The 12,157-nt window shown below is 40.8% G+C and overlaps 1 pseudogene; it reads left to right on the top strand.

Moving 5' to 3' along the window:
* Positions 1-10,950: 10,950 nt before the first annotated feature.
* On the top strand, positions 10,951-11,482 carry LOC101422863 (ferritin light chain pseudogene; annotated as a pseudogene).
* The last annotated feature ends 675 nt before the right edge of the window (positions 11,483-12,157 follow it).

Genomic DNA, 12,157 nt, shown 5'->3' on the forward strand with positions numbered 1-12,157 from the left:
CCAACCTCCCCTCTCCCTCTAGTACTTTTCTTCCCATGACCACAGGAGGGAAGAAAGTGTTGGGAAATATTAGGGCCAGTTCTTCCTCCTCTTTAAGCCCTGTGGGGATGTGTCTGACCACAGTTGCTGGTGATTCATTGGAAACTTTCTCTAGAAGGTGGGGAACCTGAGGACTTTTATATTCAGTAGAAGCCTTACCTACAATTCCAAAACAATAGGAGACAGTCCCCTAACTGTTTGTTAGATAAGCACCTCAAACTTAACACAGCCAAAACAGAACTCTGATTTTCTCCCCCAAATTTTCATCTTCCAGAATTCCCTCATTTCTGTAAATGACATCATTATCCTGCTCAAGTAAAAAACCTAAGATGTCATCATCAAATCCTTTATTTCCCTCACCCACTACATTTAATTCATCAGCAATTCCTGGCTACTGTACCTCCAAAACATCTTTAGAATCAACCCATCCACTTCGTTTACCTTCACTATCCATCTCTCTTACCTGGGTTCCTGCAATAGTTTTGCAGTTGGTCTCCTGGATTCTACTCTTCCTTCTTGCAATTCATTCTCTGTAAATTGGATGATGCCATTATGCTGTTGTAAAGCCTCTCCTAGAAGTAAAACAAGCACTAACTGTGGTGCACAAAGCCCTACAAGATCTATGTTGGTTAGAGACTGCCACAACAGACTGCATAACAAGTCATCTGAAGAGTCTGGCCTAAAACAACTCTTTTTCTCAGGATCTGCTAGTCAGCCTGGGAGACTGCTGATCTTGGTTGGTTTGCTCAGAGGCCTGCAGGTTGGCTGGGGATTGGCTGATCATGTCTATGTGATTGGGCAGCTCTGCTTCACATTGTAGGCTGGCTCTGGGCTGTTCTGCTTCTTGTATCTCTCATTCTCCTCTTGGGACCAGTCAGCAACAGGTAATAGCAGAAGCACAAGACAGCATACCTACACCTAGAGCAGAATTCTTGTGTCACATCTACTAACACGCGGATTGGCCAAAAAAAATTTCATGGTAAAACTACAGTCCAAGAACGATGAGAGAAATATACTCTTGCTGTCATGGGAGGAACTGTAAAGTTATTTGCTAAAGGCTGTGACTTGGTGTGTGTGTGTGTGTGTATGTGAGAGAGTGAGAGAAAGAGAAAGAGAGAGAGAGATCAGGGCCAGTAATTCAATTCGCTATTCTCTGACACTTCATACTGGTGACCTGATGACCTCACCTCTGATTCTCTAGCTGTGTGGGGCCTTCTCTTTGTTCCCTGAGCACAGCAAACTTCTTCCCATTCTAGGGCTATTTGCACTCCATTACACTATGCGATAAATTTACTGGTAGATTAAGCCCTAAAGTTTGCTTTCTAGAGGACCTCAGTGACATGACAGCTATTCCTTTCTTGTCTTCATTTTTCAAGCCCTTAATTTTATTTTATTTTTGATAATCTATAACCTTAGAACATTTATTGATTTGAGGATGGATCTGAAAGCCTTTCAAATTCACCATCAAATCAATAAAACACTTTTATTTTCCGTTAATACTGTGATACTTGCCAAAAGAAGAGAAGCAAATTAATTTGTTCTACATTTTGCTTGAAAGGAAAAATGGTCAGCAGGCAGAACACCTTGAGGAAAAAAATCACTTTTAATGGACCTCAAGAATTTGGGGGTTGAGATGACTTAGATTTTTTGAGCTTCCGATTTTAGTAGCTGTAATATTCTAACTAGGCTAACTTTGTTTTTCTTTATTCACATTCCAGTTGGGTGTCAGTGTGCGTCTAGTGCAAAACAGCCACCTGGCAGAGCATCCGGTGACCCTGGAGGAGCAGGGTCTGCAAAGGGGTACAGCCAAACAGATAACTCAGGTCTGGGGTAGAGAGGTTGAGTTGGGAAACACTTCAGTCCCACATTCGAGGGTGAGAGGGACTGGTGTGGAGTCCCCCTGTTCCTGAGGGAAGAGAGGTGTTTGAGGGTGGGAGGAGAAGGCCTGCTGCTTCCTCACAATACTAGTTTGGTGCAGCAAAGAGAGTCTTACAGCAGTGCCCCATGGATCCAGGCGCAAGGGAAGGTGGCCTTCTGCCCAGCCGAGACGCACATCATAGTCATACTTGGCATAGCAATGGCAGCTGCCGTATTTGAGGGCTTTCGGGCTTTCTGCAGGTCAGACATTCTGATAAATGCTTTACTACATGAACTCATTTAACTCTTACAGCAACCTTGGGGCAGTAGGTACTATCCTCATGTCCATTTAAAAAATGAGTAAATGGAGGAACAGAGAGTTGTCCAAGGAAGTCAACTGGCAAAGGATCGAGTCAGATTTGAGCTCCGGTTGGTCTGATGGTAGCTCCCGTGGGCTTCACCGCCCCTCTGCCTAGGGGGGAAGGCACTGCAGACCCTCTCTCGACAGACCCCTGGGAGTTCAGTGCAGCACCTGGAGCTCCCGGATGGCAGCAGCAACCCAGAAGGAAACAAAGGCACTCAGGCTACAACCTGTCTGTCTCTGCATTTTGGCTGCTCTAGGAGGGAAAGGGGCTGTGGCCCCGGGGACCAGAGATGAGGCAGAAGCAGTGAGCTGGGTTGGCAGCAGGGTGAGAAATAACTTGGGCCCCTGCTGGAGACTAGAATCCCCAAAACCCTGGCTGAGTTTATGAACTAGGAAGCTCATGCACAGTATTACCTGCTACATCGTGTTCTTTATCAACATTTATCCAGCAAGGGTTCACCCTGAGCAGACACCCCGTGCTCTCATTCTGTAGTATTTCTATCATTGTTCAGGAACGCCGCTGTGCCGTTGCTCAGCTCAGGTGACCAGGCTTCTCTGCTTCTGGTGGGGCTTGTATTTTTTCTGTACCTTCAGTGCAAAAATTTCATTTAATATTATTGTTAGGGGATGTGGTAAAACTATCAATCACCTTTTTATTAAAAAAATTTACAATTTTATTAAGATATAATTCACATATTGTACAATTTGCGTATTTAAAGTGTGTAAGTCAGTGGGTTTTAGTATATTCAGAGTTGTGCAATCACCACCTCAATAAGTTTTAAAACACTTTCTTCTCTTCTTCGCCCCTGAAAATTCCCCCACCTTCTAGCTGTAGGCAACCACTAATCTACTTTCTGTCTCTACAGATTTGCCTATTCTGGACATTTCGTATAAATGGAATCATGCAATAGATGGTCTTTTGTGACTAACCTCTTTCACTTAACAAATTCTTTTTGAGATTCATTCATGTTGTAGCATGTATCAGTACTTCATTCATTTTCATTGCCTAATATTTCATTGTATGGTTATACCACATTTTATTTATTGTGTTCGTCAGTTGATGACATTTTGGTTGTTTTCACTTTTTTTTTTTTTTAAATTTCTCCCCCCACACACACACACCCCGGTTGTCTGTTCTCTGTGTCTATTTGCTGCATTTTCTTTGTCCACTTCTGTTGTTGTCCACAGCCCGGGAATCTGTGTTTCTTTTTGCTGTATCATCTTGTTGTGTCATTTCTCCATGTGTGCGGCACCATTCTTGGTCAGACTGTACTTTCTTTCGCGCTGGGCAGCTCTCCTAACGGGGCGCACTCCTTGTGCGTGGGGCTCCCCTATGCGGGGGACACCCCTGCGTGGCAGGGCACTCCTTGCGCGCATCAGCACTGCGCATGGGCCAGCCCCACACGGGTCAAGGAGGCTCGGGGTTTGAACTGCGGACCTCCCATGTGGTAGACGGGTGCCTTAACCACTGGGCCAAGTCCGCTGCCTGTTTTCACTTTTTGACTTTTGTGAATAATGTGGTTATGATTGTGTGTGTACAAATTTTTGTGTGTACATGTGTTTTCATTTCTCTTGGTTTTATACCTAGGATTGGAATTGTTTGGGTCATATGATAACTCTGTGTTTAACTGTCTGAGGAACCACCAGGCAATTTTTCAAAATTTTCCAAAATGGCTGCACTATTTTACATTCTCTGTTAACTGTCTTTTAAATTCTATCCACCTTAATGATTATCAAGTGTTATTGCATTGTGATTTTGATTTGCATTTCATTGATGACTAATGATGTTAGGCACCTTTTCATGAGCTTATTGGTTGTCATTGCTGTTTTAAAAAATCATTTTATACATTTGCACTCCCATTCCATTTTATGTCTCATTACTTAATGTGTTAAAAAATAATACTTATAAAATAGAATAGCTCGCTTGAAAGGAAGTTAGTATCATCACAGTTTATAAGATAAAATTATATAATAAAAAAATTAAAGCTTATTGAAACTATCATGCATTTAAGTGAAAATAAAAGTACTTTAAAAATATTATTGCCACTGAAATTTATTTCATGAAATAAATAGTGCACTCTTTTTTGTAGCAAATCTTTATTCCAAGGGAGATATATGTGATTTTAAAAATCATTTGTATTTTCCACTTGACCAGGGAAAAATAGAGAGAATGCCTTTACAAAGATGCTTTATATTTGTATATGTTTGTAGTCTCCCTCTCTACTATCTCTTTCTTTTGCTTGCTCTCTCTAGTCTTTCTATATAATAAAAGAGAGAGAAAGAGAGAAATACTCATTATTTTTTACTTTACCTTTTTTTTTTTTTTTTTTAGGATATTTACTGTATTCTTGCACAGAGAGTACAAAAACAATATGAGGAAACATGCAGCTAAGGTATGCATTTCCTGTTAACAGTTTTTACAATTTGACAGGAAAGACTTATTTCTGTGAATTATTCTTTTCCACTGCCCTGGCAATTCCTGAGCATACCATATCAAGCAGTGTAATCATGTGTCAGAAACGAGTAGTGGGATGTGTATGTGTCTGTTGGTGTGTGTGCACATGCACGTGTGTTCCTTACAAGGCTGTTAATTTTAAAATTTCATGACACAAATGCATTTGATCTTCATGCTTCTAATTTACATATGATCATGTATTTACCACAACTGATATCAGACCTGTCATATAGTATGTTACCTAAGAGTATGTTAATGAATTAAACTAGAATATAAGAAGAGAAGTGGAAACATATTTAAGTTCAAGAACCCTTGGATCACAAGGATAAAAACTACCAAGCTCCTGAGGGCCACATAGATTAAAAGCATCTTGATTTATTTTTTCTTCCAACTATTTTTGTTTTTATTATAGCAGCGATCTGATACCTCATTTGTGCAGATGCCTACTCTTGCTGCCTGAATTTTTATCTGGAGAATAAAGAATCAGAACAAGGAAATAGCAAGAAACATGTAGAGCATGTTTGGATGCAAGGAACTGACCCCACTCTAGCTTGCTGAAGTACACTGAGGCCTTGGAAGGATCAGAACTGGGAACAATGGAGAAAATCTTTCTGGGTTGCAAGGTGTCTTGTCTTTGCTTTGCTCTGTCCATCTCCTTCATTCCTCTTGTTTTGTCAGAACTGACTTCCTCTGCCCTCTTGTGCACGATCCATCAGAGTTGCCCCCAAAGGTTGCCCTTGGCTTATAGATCTGTTCAAATCCAGCATCCTCATCTTACTTCCTTTGGCTTTCTCTGTTCCAATTCCAAATTCCTGTAAGAAAAGGAAAATCTGATCAGCCTAGTCCAACTGTGGATTGGTGGCATTGGGTCAGGTCTTCACCAATCAGCTGCCGCCGTCGTCTGTAGGGCTTCGAGAAGGAGAAGTGAGATAGACAAGGCCATTAATTAATGTCCACTACTTGAGGACAAATGGCACTAGTCTTTGAAAATATGATGGAAGGAATTCCATTTTAAAAATCTTAACTGAGAATAGGGAGCGGATATAGCTCAAGTGATGAGCACCTGCTTCCCATGTACAAGGTCCCAGGTTTGATTCCCAGTACTTCCTAAAACAAACACAAGCAAACAAACAAATAGAAAAAAAAAACTACTCTCATTGGGGAGCAGATGTAGTTCAGTCGTTGAGTGCCTGCTTCCCATGTACGAGGTCCTGGGTAATCCCCAGTATTTCTTAAAAACAAAAACAAAACAAACAGGCAAACAAATGAAAAAAACAACTCTGGGAGCCAGTGTAGCTCAGTGATTGAGCAGTGGCTTCCCATGTACAAGTTCCCAGGTTCAATCTCTGATCCAGGTACCTAAAAAAAAAAAAAAAAAAAAAAATCAGCATTAGTGGAGTGGGTGTAGCTCAGTAGTTAAGCTCCTGCTTTGCATGTACTAGGTCCCAGGCTCAATCCCCAGTACCTCCTAAAAAATAAAAATAAATGAAAAGAAATCTAGCATTAGAACTTTTTAAAAATGATCATATCAATTTATTTATAAAAGCAGTTGTAAAATCTAACCCCCTTTCATGATAAAAATAAGGCAGTTCAACAAACAGGGAAAAGGGGAACTACCTCAGTCTTATAAAAGGAAATTATTAAAAGTGCACAGCTAACATCATACTTAATAGTGAAGGATTGAATACTTTGCTAATAAAATCAAGAGTGAAATGAGATGTCTGTTCTCACCCCAATACTCATTATTGTATCGGAAGTGCTAACTGGGGTCATTTGTCAAGAAGAAGAAAAAAGGCATCCTAATTGGGAAGAACTACAATTACCTCTATGCACAGATGACATGATTTCATATACAGAAAATACTAAAGCATATACACACAAAAGAAACTGAGAGGTAATGAGCAATTTCAACAATGTTACAGGTTCTAAGATCAGCATGCTAATATCAGTTGTGTTTCTTTATACCAGCAATGAACAACCTAAAAGTGAAATTAAGAAAACAATTCCAACATTAGAACTTATTATTTTAAAATAGGGAATGTTTTAATTGTTTTTGTTTCAAGAGAAGAAATTCTGATGGATACCAAGTATACTCCATAGGATCTGGTCTGCAAATGATAAAAAAGTACAGTGGAGCACCCTCAAATCTCTTTTGCCATGAAAATACCAAATACCATGATTTTTTCCTTTATGCACTTATCCATGCCCCTCCCCCCCCGCAAAAAAAAGAAAGTTCACTATTTGCCAAAGAACTCTGAAGAAAGAAGCTAATGTTTTTTCTCTTCAAAATATATACATGATGTCAGCACCTTTCCTAAATCATTTAGGAATCAAGTACCTCTGGTTGCTCTGGTAAGGTGTATGGACTAAGAGGTTTTGTTGTAGGGTAAGATAGCACTATTTAGTTTAAGATATTTTTGTACTTAAATACACGTTTGTCTGGAAGACGATTGGAGGTTTCCAACACCAATTGTGTCAGTCATTCAAAATGCACTTTTGTTCTGGACTGTTATTGTTAATCATTCCACCAGGTGGTGCTATGAAATGCTAAATAAACTTCAATCCTTAATTTTAAAACTACATTGCATGGACTTTCCAATATTGTGTATTATCAAACAAGTATACATGGCTGAATAGCCTTTATTTCAAGGACTTTTTTTGTCTTTATTTATTTTTTTAATGTTACATTAAAAAATATGAGGTCCCCATATACCCCTCACTCCCCTCACCCCACTCCTCCCCCCATAACAACAACCTCCTCCATCATCATGAGACATTCATTGCACTTGGTGAATACATCTCTGAGCACCGCTGCACCTCATGGTCAATGGTCCACACCATAGCCCACACTCTCCCACAGTCCACCCAGTGGGCCATGGGAGGACATATAATGTCCAGTAACTGTCCCTGCAGCACCACCCAGAACAACTTAATAGAAATACACAAAATATTCCTATTAGAAAGGTGAGGTTTGACTTGCATGTCTGCCTCTATCACATGGCCATATCCTTGGTTTGGTCTTTTCTCTTTTTTTTTGAGGGGGGGGGGCGGATACTGGGACCAGGGATTGAACCTGGGATCTTGTATGTGGGAAGTCAGCACTCAAGCACTGAGCTACATCAGCTCCCTTAAGTTGGTTTTGTTCTATTTTGTTTTTAGGAGGTACAAGGACCTGAACCCAGGACATGTGGGAAGCAGGTGCTCAGTCACTTGAACCACATCTGCTCCCCTCTGACTTCTCTTTAAGGCCTCCAGTAAAAAAGATTAAAGCCCACCCTGATTCAGTATGGCCACATCTAAATTGGATCTTAAAAGATCCTATTTACAAATGAGTCTACATCATAACTGATAATACAGCTTCAAAGGGTCTTGTTTACAAATGGATTCACACCTACAGGAATGAGGATTAAGATTAAAAACATGTCTTTTGGGGGGGGTTCATAAATCAATGTACCACAAGCCTCTGGAACTATGAGACAATCAATTTCTGTTGTGTTAACCACTCAGTTTTCTGCTCCTTTTTTATGGAAGCCCAAGGAAACTAACACAGGGTGCAAAAGAAGACTTCTGTTTGATATTCAAGAATGATCCTGCATTGCTCAATTATATAAAGGAACTTAGGAGAGTCTTGGAAATGTCTTGCTAAATTCAATTTCCTCTATAATTTTGTTTACATTAAACTCTTCTGTAAAGTCTTTGGGAGTTTTGGGGTCCAGGGAGAGCTAGAATAAGAATTGCTGGGGAAGCAGATGTGGCTCAAGTGATTGGGCTTCCACCTACCACATGGGAGGTCCCGGGTTCAGTTCCTGGTGCCACGTGGAGAAGGTGAGCTGGAGCTATGGGCAGGTGTGATGCAACAAAGGTGATGCAACAAAGAGACACAAAGAGGAAAGACAATGAGAGACACAACAAACCAGGGAGCTGAGGTGGCTCAAGCGATTGAGTGCCTCTCTCCCAGATCAGAAGTCCCAGGTTCACTTCCTGGTGTCTCCTAAAGAGAAAAGAAGTGGATACAGGAAGCACACAGCAAATGGACACAGAGAGCAGACCATGAAAATAAACAAGGGGGGTGGGGTGGATAAATAAATAAAATCTTTAAAAGAAAAAAAAGAATTGCTGGATACATGGGATGCCTGTATAGAATGAAGAACATTACTTCTTTTATTAAATATGGCACAAGAAATTATTATCAAAATGGGCCCTGGTATCTGCTGGTATGTAATGCAGTTTGGTATTGTGGAGCAGTAGATGAATCATGAAATTGACACTAATGAGCTATTTCTAATATCATTCAGTACTTACTTGTCTTTTCTGCCTTCCATGGCCCCCAATTTGATTTTGCGGTAAAGAAAAAAAAAAAATGTCCCGGTTCTAGTAAGCCTTAGAAAAATGAGGGCAAGAAAATCTCCTAACAGAGTTTCTTGTTGATTTAGGACTCTGTGATAAGATGTCATTTCTTCCTCAGTGCCTCTTTTGACTTTCTAAAGTTATCTCTCTTCATTTTGATGATTTAGGAATCCTAGAACATAAACTCCTTGAAGACCGGGATTTTGTCTGTACTGTTCATTGCCATGTCCTCAGGGCCTGATGCAGAGTAACGCTCAGTAGGTTTCTGTTGGATGAGTGAATGAATGAAAGGAAATTTTGAGTTGGGTCGATAACTTTGATATTGAGAAAAGAACTTTGTCAGAACGACCTTGGTTCAAATCCTGCCTCTGCCAGTCTGGGGTCTAGAGCAAGATTCTTCAGGTTCATCATGTGTGAGGAGCTGTCAGGACTCACCGAGACAGCATGCACAAAGTGCCAAGCTCAGAGCTTGGGATGCATTGGGTATGCAGTAAGTGACTGCTAACTCATTAATTCAAACTCGTTATTTTCAGAATGCAATAGAAAACCATCATGATTTCCAAGAGGAGTCTCTAGGAAGTAGAGCTAACTCCTCCCTGTGTTCCTTAGTTTTACTCACTCTGAATGGGCCAACTACTTCCACATAGGATTTCCCCCAACATAAACACGGGAAATGCCATTTTACAGATTTCCATCAACCTTCATGTTCATTATCTTCAGGCAGGAGGGGAAGTTTGGGTTTAGTTGTCTTCTATTTTTTTCCCACTTGTCAAATAGATTGATATATGGCCCTCTCTGATGTCTGGGATTACCCAAAGTTCTTCTTTCCTTCTTCATTGACTTTCCGTGGTCGATATATTAAATTCCACTTATAGTTGACAGCATTACCAAGCATTTTAGTCTCTGAGGTTGATTATGAATTTTCACTATCAATCCGTTGTTATAGGTACCTAAATCCTTCATTTATTTGTATTACTGGTTGTTATAATCAATTTATTTATTGCACTCTAGTCCTGTGAGGAATAAGTCAGTTTAAGAAAGAAATAGCAATTATGATGGGGGAAATAAAGAAAATTTAAAAATTTATTGTATGTATATAGAATGGTTTGCATAAACAAATAAGTGATAAGTAAATAGTTATAATTAATAGGTTTTTGGTTATATGGAGAGACAAATCATGTATACCTTAGACAACTAAGAAAATTATTAAAGAATATAGGTATATGCATGATGGTGTGGTAGAGATTATGTTTACATATTGCTTTTCAGTGCTATAAATATCATAAATAGACTGGTTTCATCAGAGGTTGTCCAGCAAAGCAGAAGTTGCCAGCAAGGGCAAAGAAACTCCTGGGTATAAAGAACTGGAGCCCTCTTTGAAAGGCCCAAAGATTAAAATCACCATGTCCATGGAGCATGGAAAATTCCATTTTGGTGTGGGCTCAGTATAGTCTGAGGGGACCAATCTAAGTGGCTAGGCAGGTAGGAATAGAAACTCTTAGGTAAGGATGGTTCTCTGCGTGTAGATGTTATGGTCAGAGTGGTCCTAGCTATAAGAAATGCTGGGAGATCCAGGAAGAAAGAAGGTGGGATTGAGGCTGACTAGAGTTGAGGCTAGGGGAAATGAATCAGGACAAAAGGGTTGATCCCCTCCAAAGAAGGGCTAGAAGTCCAAATGATAGATTTAAGAAGGTACGCCCTGCAGTCCCAGTGTTTGAATGGAAGAGATGCAGGAACTATCTCTCCGCCCCTCCTCTTCAGCGTAGTCACCTTCCAACTGCTTCTCCAGTTGCAACCACCAGGACCAACTTCTTGGCCAGCCCCTGCTTCTGGGACCAGCTAATACCATTTTTTTTGTGTGTGGTTAACCCCTCATTGTTGACCAACCATGAGCTCCCAGATCCATCAGAATTATTCCACCAAAATGGGGGCCTCTGTTAACTGCCTGGTCAACCTGCACTTGCAGGCCTCCTACACCTACCTCTCTCTGAGCTACTATTTCGTTGGCAAAGATGTGACCCTGAGGGCATGGACTACTTCTTCCATTAGTTGGTGAAGGAGAAGTGAAAGGGCACTGAGCGTCTCTTGAAGATGCAAAATCAGTGTGGCGGCCGTGCCCAGCCGTGCCCTCTTCCAGGAGATGCAGAAGCCTTCCAAAGATGAGTGGGGTGAAACCCCAGACACCATCGAGGCTGGTCCTGGAGAAGAGCCTGAACTGGGCCCTTTTGGATATGCATGCCCTGGGATTTGCCAACACAGACCCCCATCTCAGTGACTTCCTGGAGAACCATTTCCTAGATGAGGAGGTGAAACTGATCAAGAAGATTGGCAAACACATGACCAACCTCCACAGGCTGTCTGGCAGACAGGCCAGGTTGGGTGAGTATTTCTTTGAAAGACTCACCCTTAAGTATGACTAGGAGCCTCTGAAACCCAGAGGCCATTCGGGGATTGGGGAAACCCCTTTTATTCCCCTGGTATCCACGCTTCTGAGCCCTTCCCTCCAGCCACAAGGCATTTTTTAACCACCACCCTGTAGCTCTCTAACAACCCCCAACCAAGTGTAAGCAATAAAGCTTTTTGCAAGGGAAAAAAAATCCTAGGTATTGTCTAGAGCTCTTGTCAAAAATACAGTGCCAGGCCCTACCCCAGATCTCCTGAAGTAGAATCTTTAGGAGAGGGAGTTGGGATTCTGTGTTTATTAGTGAGTGTGCCTCTTTAGTCTAAGTCCGGTTGCATCAGAATTAAAATAATTAGTAGGCTCTGCTGGGTCAAGCATTGGGATTGACAGATTGGGAAGTACTGCATTTTGAGGTTGAATAATAGTAGAAGGAATAGTAGAAATGACAGCTACTTTTTAAAGAAGTCTAATGATAACCTGGAATAGGCTTCTAAATTCTGATAAATTTGTTTTCCTTTTGCAACAGTAATCTCCTGTTATTCTCTTCATGTACAGAAGGAAGACAGACTTTCTGATTCACTCTTCCTTATGCCAATACTACAGGCTATAAATTGTTATATTTTGTCGCCTTAAGGTTCTCTTTTAGAAGGAAATAAATATTTGAATAAAAATTGTTAAATGAATGGGATTAGAA

The sequence above is a fragment of the Dasypus novemcinctus genome, chromosome 1 (assembly GCF_030445035.2).
Source record: "Dasypus novemcinctus isolate mDasNov1 chromosome 1, mDasNov1.1.hap2, whole genome shotgun sequence".
Taxonomy (NCBI): domain Eukaryota; kingdom Metazoa; phylum Chordata; class Mammalia; order Cingulata; family Dasypodidae; genus Dasypus; species Dasypus novemcinctus.